The 8,685-nt window shown below is 42.9% G+C and overlaps 1 pseudogene; it reads left to right on the top strand.

Moving 5' to 3' along the window:
- The first annotated feature begins 3,640 nt into the window (after positions 1–3,640).
- On the top strand, positions 3,641–4,107 carry LOC121026714 (small nuclear ribonucleoprotein Sm D1-like; annotated as a pseudogene).
- The last annotated feature ends 4,578 nt before the right edge of the window (positions 4,108–8,685 follow it).

Here is an 8,685-nt window from a genome sequence, read left to right as displayed (position 1 = left end):
ACAAACGTATGGCCAACTAATCTTTGACAAAGCAGGAAAGAAGATCCAGTGGAAAAAAGTCTCTCCAGCAAATGGTGCTGGGAAAACTGGAGAGCGACATGCAAAAGATGAAACTGGACCACTTCCTTACACCGTACACAAAAGCAAACTCAGAACGGATGGAAGACCTAAACGTAACGCAGGAAGCCATCACAATCCTAGAGGAGAAAGCTGGCAAAAACCTCTTTGACCTTGGCCACAGCAACTACTAACTTGACATGTCTCTGGAGTCAAGGGAAATAAAAGCAAAAATGAACCATTGGGACCTCAACAAGATAAAGAGCTTAACCGACTGAGCTACCCAGATGCCCCTCCACTGAACAATTTTAATGGCTTTTCCTAAGCCTGAAGGTTGAAAGAAAGTTCAGTCTTCTACCAAAAAAGCCTCATGAATCTGTTCACGATTATCACCTTTGACTCTAAATTGTCTTTAATTAACTCTGCTCCTCCTTTAGATCTATGTTTATTAATGTGCTAGTCTGGGACCTTTCCCTTTTAGTTAAAAGGACCAAGAATAGAATGGGAAACTATGTCCACTCCAGGTTTAATTAACCTGGAAAATCACTTTGCTCAGACCCAAGATGAGTCATCTAGTGGAAAGACTATTAAATTTTCAATGCTCAACTCCAGCAAATAAAGACCCCCCGAAACTAGAAGTCTAGTTCCTGCTGTGACTGCAAGAACTAGGACATTGAAAAACGATGGGTATAAATGTAAGAGCTTCAAGGCCCTGCAGCCCTCTTTCCAACCTTTTCAGTGTCCTCCCAATTCCCAAAGATGGGATTCCAAGGAACCACGGAGCCCTTCCCAAGCCTCCGTCTTAATCCCTTTGGCAAAACTACTCTCCAGATTGGGAATGAATGTATCTCTGTCTTTACTGAAGCTGCAACTAACCCGAGTGCTATAAAGCAGCCTTAGCCTCGGGGTACAAAAACAGCTCAATTAGGGGGGATCTATTAGATTTCAACACGTTCCTACCTCTGAACCTATTCCCTTTGATCAAGGCCCTTTGAGAGATATACACCCTATTCTCCTTAGTTCTTCGACCCGTATTGATTACCTGGACTGAGATTTCTTAGAAAAATACCATGCTGGAATTTCTTTTGCCCAAAAGGGAAAAATAATTCTAGAATTTGACAACAGTAACCAAAATAGCAAAAAGGGATAACAGGATCCTTTGGCACCTTTTCTGTGCCGTGTCTGTACTTGTACTATAGCTGAGTCTGGAGGTACTGATCATTTATTCCTATTGGATCAGCTCCAATCCTCATTATGGGCAAAATCTTCAACTGATCTTACAGAATCCACCGTGTACCCCCGTCAAGATTCAAATCGATCCTGCAAAACTTCTCCCTAGAATTAATCAATATCCTATAATTTAAGAAGGCCTCCAGTGCATCAACACCATAATAGAATGTTACAAGGCTCATGGCCTCATAATCCCCTGCAGTAGTCCATATAGAACACCTCTGTTATACCTGTGAGAAAACCCAACTGCTGAGGATATTATTTTGTCCAAGACCTCCGAGAAACAAATAGCACTGTAATCCCTCAACATCCCCTTCTTCCCAAACTTCACACTCTACCTACAATCGACTCCCATTGAAAGCAAAGTTTTCAGTGTACTTGACCTATGTGCTGTAGTTTTTAGCATTCCAGTTTATAAGGATAGCCGGTATCTTTTTGCCTTCACTTGCAGGGAATGAATGACAATATATCTGGACTGCAACCTCCCTGGATTTCACAGAGTGCTTCATGTTTCCCACAAACCTTAAAGGCTGATTTGGATGATGGAAAGTGTTCTGCAGGCTCTACTTTGTTACAATGTGTAGATGATTTGTTTCTCTGCTTCCCTGCTCATGCCTCTTCACACGAAGACAGCACCCCCCTGGGAAAACTTTTTGTTTTACAACTTAAGCCCATAAAGTCTCCAAAGAAAAACTGCAGTTTGCTCAAACTCAGGTTAGGTATTTAGCTCACCTGTTCTCAGAACAAGGCCCACATCTGGACCCAGGCAGACTGAAGGCATCCACAATCTCTCACAACCTAAAACTAAGAGCCAATTACAAGGCTTCCTTTGATGGCTGTCTACTCTCAAAACTGAATTCCAAACTTCTCTCCTAAGGCTCAGCACCTAAATGCTCTACTGAAAAAATGAGAATGCTAATCCTACTATTCGGAAAGAGGGGGATGACACAGCCTCATAAACGTTATACCTTTAATTTATGTTCTGTGGGCCATTATGTATACAAGAGAGCCTGGTCCTTACCCACGACCGCTTTGCATGTCCTACCCTATGGACCATCCTTCATCACCAGTCATGGGCTTTGACCCCCCCCCCCCACCTCCTCCATTTGGTAAGATGACCTGAAGTGGATGAGGGACTTGTAAAGCATATTCATTTTTTTCAGGAAAGACTTGGTGGGAGTGTCGTAGAGATGGTTGTGAGGGCTTGGCAATTCAATTCCAAACCTGCCTGAGGACAGTGTAACATATCTCAAGCTTCTCAGGATGTATGTACAATGTGCTGTGTCATTTCCATGTAATGAGGTCAGCTATAGGTTTCTCTTGTCAAAAAGAAAGAGGATTTTTACACAAAGGCAGATGTATCGTGAGTAGTTGTGCACACTTTACACATGTTTTGAGTTCCGTGAAGGATGAGATGCACCCCTAAGTGTAGGTGCCTCAGGTGTCCTGTGTGAAATGGGGCACATGCATTATATAACACAGACCTTGTGTTCACCACCTGGAAGCACCAGTGAAGGAATGGGGGAAACTTGAATCACACAGGAATAGAAGGGAAATTGAGGACAGTAAGCAGAGTTTGAGGAGGTGAAAAGGGTAGGGTCTTGGGGTCAGTGAGATGCACTTGCAGGCCATTCCTGACCACAGCCTGAGCAGGGAGCATGAGTTCCACATGGAGCTGCTATGTGGGATCAGTCTCAGTGCACAGTGCAGGGTTCATCTCCGAAATGTCATTTTTGTCAAAGTGCACCTAGGTGATCATCTAAAAAGGTTGTTGTCTCCCCATGTTGTCTGAAGGTTCTGGATATTTATGGGTGAGAAAGTGCCCTGGACATATAGGAAATTTAGCTTGGTCTTAAGGAAATCCTTGTCTGCCTAAGTTCACATCCCTCAGTGAGACTAAAAGTGAAGACAGGATCTAGATCAGCTGAGAGCCTGCATTAGCCTTCAGCCTCGGTCAACCTACAGTTCAGGGCTGGCCAGATGCCACCCCTGCTGGACCCCTGGCATCACCCTGACTACAGCTTTGCATCTATCTCCTTAAACTTTTCTCACAATATCCCAAGGATTTACCTGTGTTCCTGCTGTCTCAGCCAGAATACCAATTCTCACTGGGACCTACACAGAGCCTGAGCTGTGTTATCTGTGAAACAGAGGTAATATTTGTTTCTAAGGGCATAATAAAAAGAAGACATTGAACACAGAATGCATCTGCAAAATGTCTGTGAAATGTCCACTCACCCTTCTCACAGTTTCAATTAAGATATCTCCACACAAATGATCATCAAAAACAGATGGTCACTGTCATACTCCTAGGCTTTTTGGACTTGGGTGGTTGCGAAAGAGTGCTGGCACCACTAGGATGAAGCTCATAAGATTTTTGATGAAATTGAGTCATGAAACCGTTACCATTGAATTAAAGAATGGAACACAGGTCCATGGAACAATCACAGATGTAGATGTCAGCATGAATACACATCTTAAAGCAGTGAAAATGACTTTGAAGGATAGAGAACCAGTATAACTGGAAACACTGAGTATTCGAGGAAATAACATTTGATATTTTATACTGCCAGACAGCTTACCTCTGGATACACTACTTGTGGATGTTGAACCGAAGGTGAAATCCAAGAAAAGGGAAGCGGTTGCAGGAAGAGGCTGAGGCCGAGGAAGAGGAAGAGGATGTGGTTGGGGTAGAGGAAGAGGGGGTCCTAGGCGATAATGTCTCTCAAGATTACTATTTCAAAGTGATACGTGATTTGGAATATTTTTTGTACAGGCTTTGTTTATGTCAGTTTTTAATAAACATAAATGTAGGACACAGTTGTCTACTGACTGTCAAGTTTTAATAGTTCATATAGATTCATGATATTTACATAGTAGGAGCTAAGCATTTCTACTAGGCAATCACAGACTGATTTCACTTTAGATCAGACTTTTAATTTTTTAACTAAAGTTTTTGCATGAATGTATGTAGAATATGTACCTATTTCACATGCACTGAATATGCATTTTATTGTTTTACTTTGACTCCATTCTGTAGAACCTGCCTACAAGTGAAATAATAAGTTCATTTTGATAATTCAGGAAAAAAAACCAGATGGTCACGGAAGTTCATTAAACTAAGACTGTTAACACCTCAGCCAAGGGATTGTGAATCGCCATTTTAAACAATAAGACAAAGACATGCTTTTTCTATTAAAATTCAGGCCCTACCAGGCAAAGAAAGAAAACGATAATTACGAGAATGTGTATATCAGAGTTCTACATCTGAGATCTGAAGACAATCATATTCCATTACATGTAGACTCGCAGATGCATCCACACTCTCAAGTGTTCATCCGAGGCCACAGATTAAGTACCAAAGAGGGAATGCATGTAGGAAAACATAAGACCATAGGGAAATAACCCCAAATCTCATAAATCTCACTGCCTTATACAACAACTATTTTGAAATTTGAAGAGGACTGTGTGAGGTGACAGAGTATGGTGATTATATATCTTAAAAATGTGTCAGATCTGCCTGCATGCTTTCTCTGCCCACCCGGTGCTCTCCACTTTGTTTTTCTTAGTATCCCTTAATAGCACTTTCACTGTTCTGTCTCTGTTTCAGTGTTTGCTTCTAGGAGGACCTACTCTCACTCCCCATCGAATGCACACAGTGCGGTTCCTATACACACAGGTAACAAACTAGCAGAAATTGAGGTGATGGAGGATAGTAGCAAGATCACCCTTTGTGCAGAGGAGCCCGAGAGAGTTTTCTGGGGTGATGGTAACTTCCTATATCTAGATGCATGGAGTCCTTGTGCTCATTTATTTTAGAAATACTCACTGACTCCTGGTGCTTCGGGTCAGATAGACAGGTTCCTGACCCTAGAATATGGCTGATTTGTAATGGTGGGTAAGGATCAGGAACCAGCAGTGACTGTGGGAGATGAGTGAGGAGGCTACACATAGAGTCAGATCCTCACCCAGGATGCCATGTCTCCACAGACAGCAACCTTGTGCAGGAGGGCTCTGAGGATCACATATTTCTTGATCAGTCCTGTGAACTCCATAATCCTACTCCAGATTTCTCACTGAGGGATGGACAGGGCAGAGGCCAGCAGCTGGAGGACACCCTGATCATGGCTGGAGTGGAGCAGTGGGCCTGGGAGATTGAGTCAGAAAAGGGAAAGGCAGAAGATAGTGAAGAGGAGTTTGAGAGATAAAGGGAAGAGGAGAGAAGGCAGTGTTTTCTACTGACTTCACCCACATTTCTGTGTGAACAAAAGGAGATTCTTGTCTTCAAGGGATGGGAAGAGGGCTGGCAAAAAGACAGAGTGACATTCTCAGCTCAAGTGCTCAGGATATCTGCTTGCTCTTGAATACCTAACACAGGAAGCCTGCACTTTGTCATAAGTGGAACTGCAGCTCATACCATTTAGTGAAAATTAAAGTGATGATGAAGGCCTCATCATTAAAGTGGTGCAACAAAAGTATGTGAACATACAGAGAGATACAATAGAAGCAAAAGTCCAAAGTAGACCGACTGCAATACTTATGGGAATATAGACTATTGGAAAAGGAGGTACCCCAATGCAGGCTTTCAGACACCTGGGCAATATCTGAAAAAAAAAAAAAAGTAGTCCTTACTTCAAAAGCAACATGACGTTAGACACCAAGGGATCGTGATGGAAGGTTTAGGGAGAAACCATATGATTTCATGGTCCTGTACCCATGGTCCTGTACCCTCATGTCTCACCAAATTATACCCTTTAACTTGAGGCTATTTGTTATATGTAAATTATCCTTCATTAAAGAGAGTTTCAAAACATAAAATACCAGAAGCACATGTTGGAAAGTTCCTTTCAAATCCTGAAGCACATGGGTGATATGAGTCTGCCTGCCCATGTCTCAAAAATACAAAATAATAAGACATTTAAAAACTTAATAATAGCAGAGTAAGAGGACCCTGAGCTCACCCTGTCCCATGTGTTCAACTACATAACATCCACATCCAAGTCCATGAACCAGAGAGCGATCCAAAGACTGGCAGAACAAACTCCACACCGAAGTAGAGAGAAGCTGCATCAGAAAGGTTAGGAATGTCAGAAAGGTGGAGGCTGGCTGCCTGCAGAGAGGGCAGAGAAAGTGAGCCCTCACACCAGGGAGCTCACCAGAGAAGACTAATCTCCTTAACATTTGGCATTAAAACCCAGAGCGGCTGTATTCCTTGAGTTTAGATCCTGGAGCTTTGGAGGTCAGCTGACCCAGCACTGGGTGATCCAGGAGGATGAGTGCTAGCCAGGTCCCTGCCTGTGTAGAGAGGCAATGTAAACGTGGCATTTTACACAATGCCGAGGCAACAGGAGACAGATGTATTCATGCTGGTTCCTGAGTGTGTTGGAGGACTTCAACAATGAGGGAGCTCACAGGCACCATTCTTCTCCCCCAGCCTCCCAGAATAAGCATAGAAGCACCCACCAGTGGGTGAGGCTGCACCGACACTTGCTACCTAACCTGTTAGCAGTGCGCCAGTCCCAGGGGTTCACTGGGGGACTCACCACACCAAGCCTCCCGATCTCAGGGCAAACATTCTTAAAACCACAATGGCACCCTGTCCGACAAGCATGCATAGCTGCCACAGTACACTGTGCACATCTGCACCTCACCCAACTGTGCACATCCAGGCACCCTCATCTGTCTCACCCAGCCACATGTCCCCAGGCACAGACATGCTCTGTGCATATCCTCAAGCCTCTAGCTTCCACCGCTGGTCCACAGCCCCCAGCCACCAAAGGATATTGGGAAATCTGGCATAGGACTGGTAGCCTTGTGCAATTTTGCTAACACTCCTGCCCTGCTCCCAAGTTACCCAGTGGGCATACGACCCCACAGCTGGCCTGCCTGGGTCCCACTAATACCACTGAGAGCAAGCACAGCCCACAACAGGCATGCAATCAGTGCAGACCCCTGCACTGAAAGGAAAAGAAACCCAGACACAACAGCAGGCCGTGAACACTACCCATACGATATCCTCCTGAAGGTCCAGGTCCTATAAATGGAGACGTGCACTACTGAGGACTCCAGGACCTCTTCTTCATACAGTCATTAATTTCAAGATCAGAAGGCACAGCTGACTTTAACACAGAGAAATAGAGCCAGAGGGAAGACATACTGGACACACTGAGATGTTTATCCACAATGAAAGATCTAGTCAAAGCCACAGCCAGAGATCTAAGCCAAAGAGATATAAGTAATATACCTGATACAGAATTTAAAGCAATGATCATAAGGATACTCATTGGAGTTGCAAAATGAGTAGAAGAATGAGACCCCTGACATAGAGATAAGATATAACACAGTAGACACTGAGGACACAATAAAGGAGAAACATGCTTCCTGGAACGAATAGAGGGATGGAAGAAGCAGAGGAACAAACCAGTGACCTCGAAGACTGAGTAATGGAAATTAATCACACTGAACCAACGAGAGAGAAAATAATTCTGCAACATGAGATGAGACTAAGGGAACTCAGTGACTACAGCAAACATAATAATATTCATATTTTAGGAGTCCCAGAAGAAAGAGAAAAGGGGGCAGAAGATTTATTTGAGGAAATAATAGCTGAAAACTTCCCTAATTGGGGGAGGGAAACAAACATCCACATCCCAGAGACTAGAGACCTCCCATCAAAATCAACAAAATCAGGCCAACACCCAGACATATTGTAAGCAAACTTGCAAATTACAATGACAATAAAGAAAAACTCTTAAGAGGAGCAAGACAAAAGAGACCTTAACTTAGAAGGGAAGACTCATAAGGCTAGCTACCAGATTTCTGAACAGAAACTTGGTAAGCCAGAAGCTAGTGACATCACATATTCAAAGTGCTGAATGGAAAAATCAGCAGCCAACAATATTCTATCCAGCAAGGCTATCCTTCAGAATGGAAGGAGACACAGACTTTCCCAAACAAAAACTAAAGATGTTTGTACCACTAAACCAATCCTGCAAGAAATATTAAGAGGGACTCTTTGAGTGGAAAGGAGAGAGCAAAAGTGACAGTATAAAGGTAAAAGACACAAATCAAGTAAAACATGAATATTTCTGTAAAAAATCAGTTAAGGAACTCAGAGAAATGGATTTGAAATTTAATAACATCTACCAAAAGCCTAGGGAGGAGAAAATAATGGGTTCAAAGGTAAATGACCATCAACTTAATACAAACTGCTAAATGCAGAAGAGGTTATATAAACACCTAACAGTAACCATATACTAAAACCAGTCATAAATATGCTAAGAATAAAGATAAAGAAATCGAATGTATCACCAAAGAAAATAAGCAAAACATGAAAGACAGACAAGAAAGGATCGGAGAAAATCATTAGAAACCACAAGAAAACAGGTAATAAAATGG

Source organism: Herpailurus yagouaroundi, unplaced genomic scaffold (genome assembly GCF_014898765.1).
Source record: "Herpailurus yagouaroundi ecotype Mexico unplaced genomic scaffold, PumYag 152136, whole genome shotgun sequence".
In the NCBI taxonomy this organism is placed as follows: domain Eukaryota; kingdom Metazoa; phylum Chordata; class Mammalia; order Carnivora; family Felidae; genus Herpailurus; species Herpailurus yagouaroundi.
This window is presented reverse-complemented; position numbering and strand designations above follow the sequence as displayed.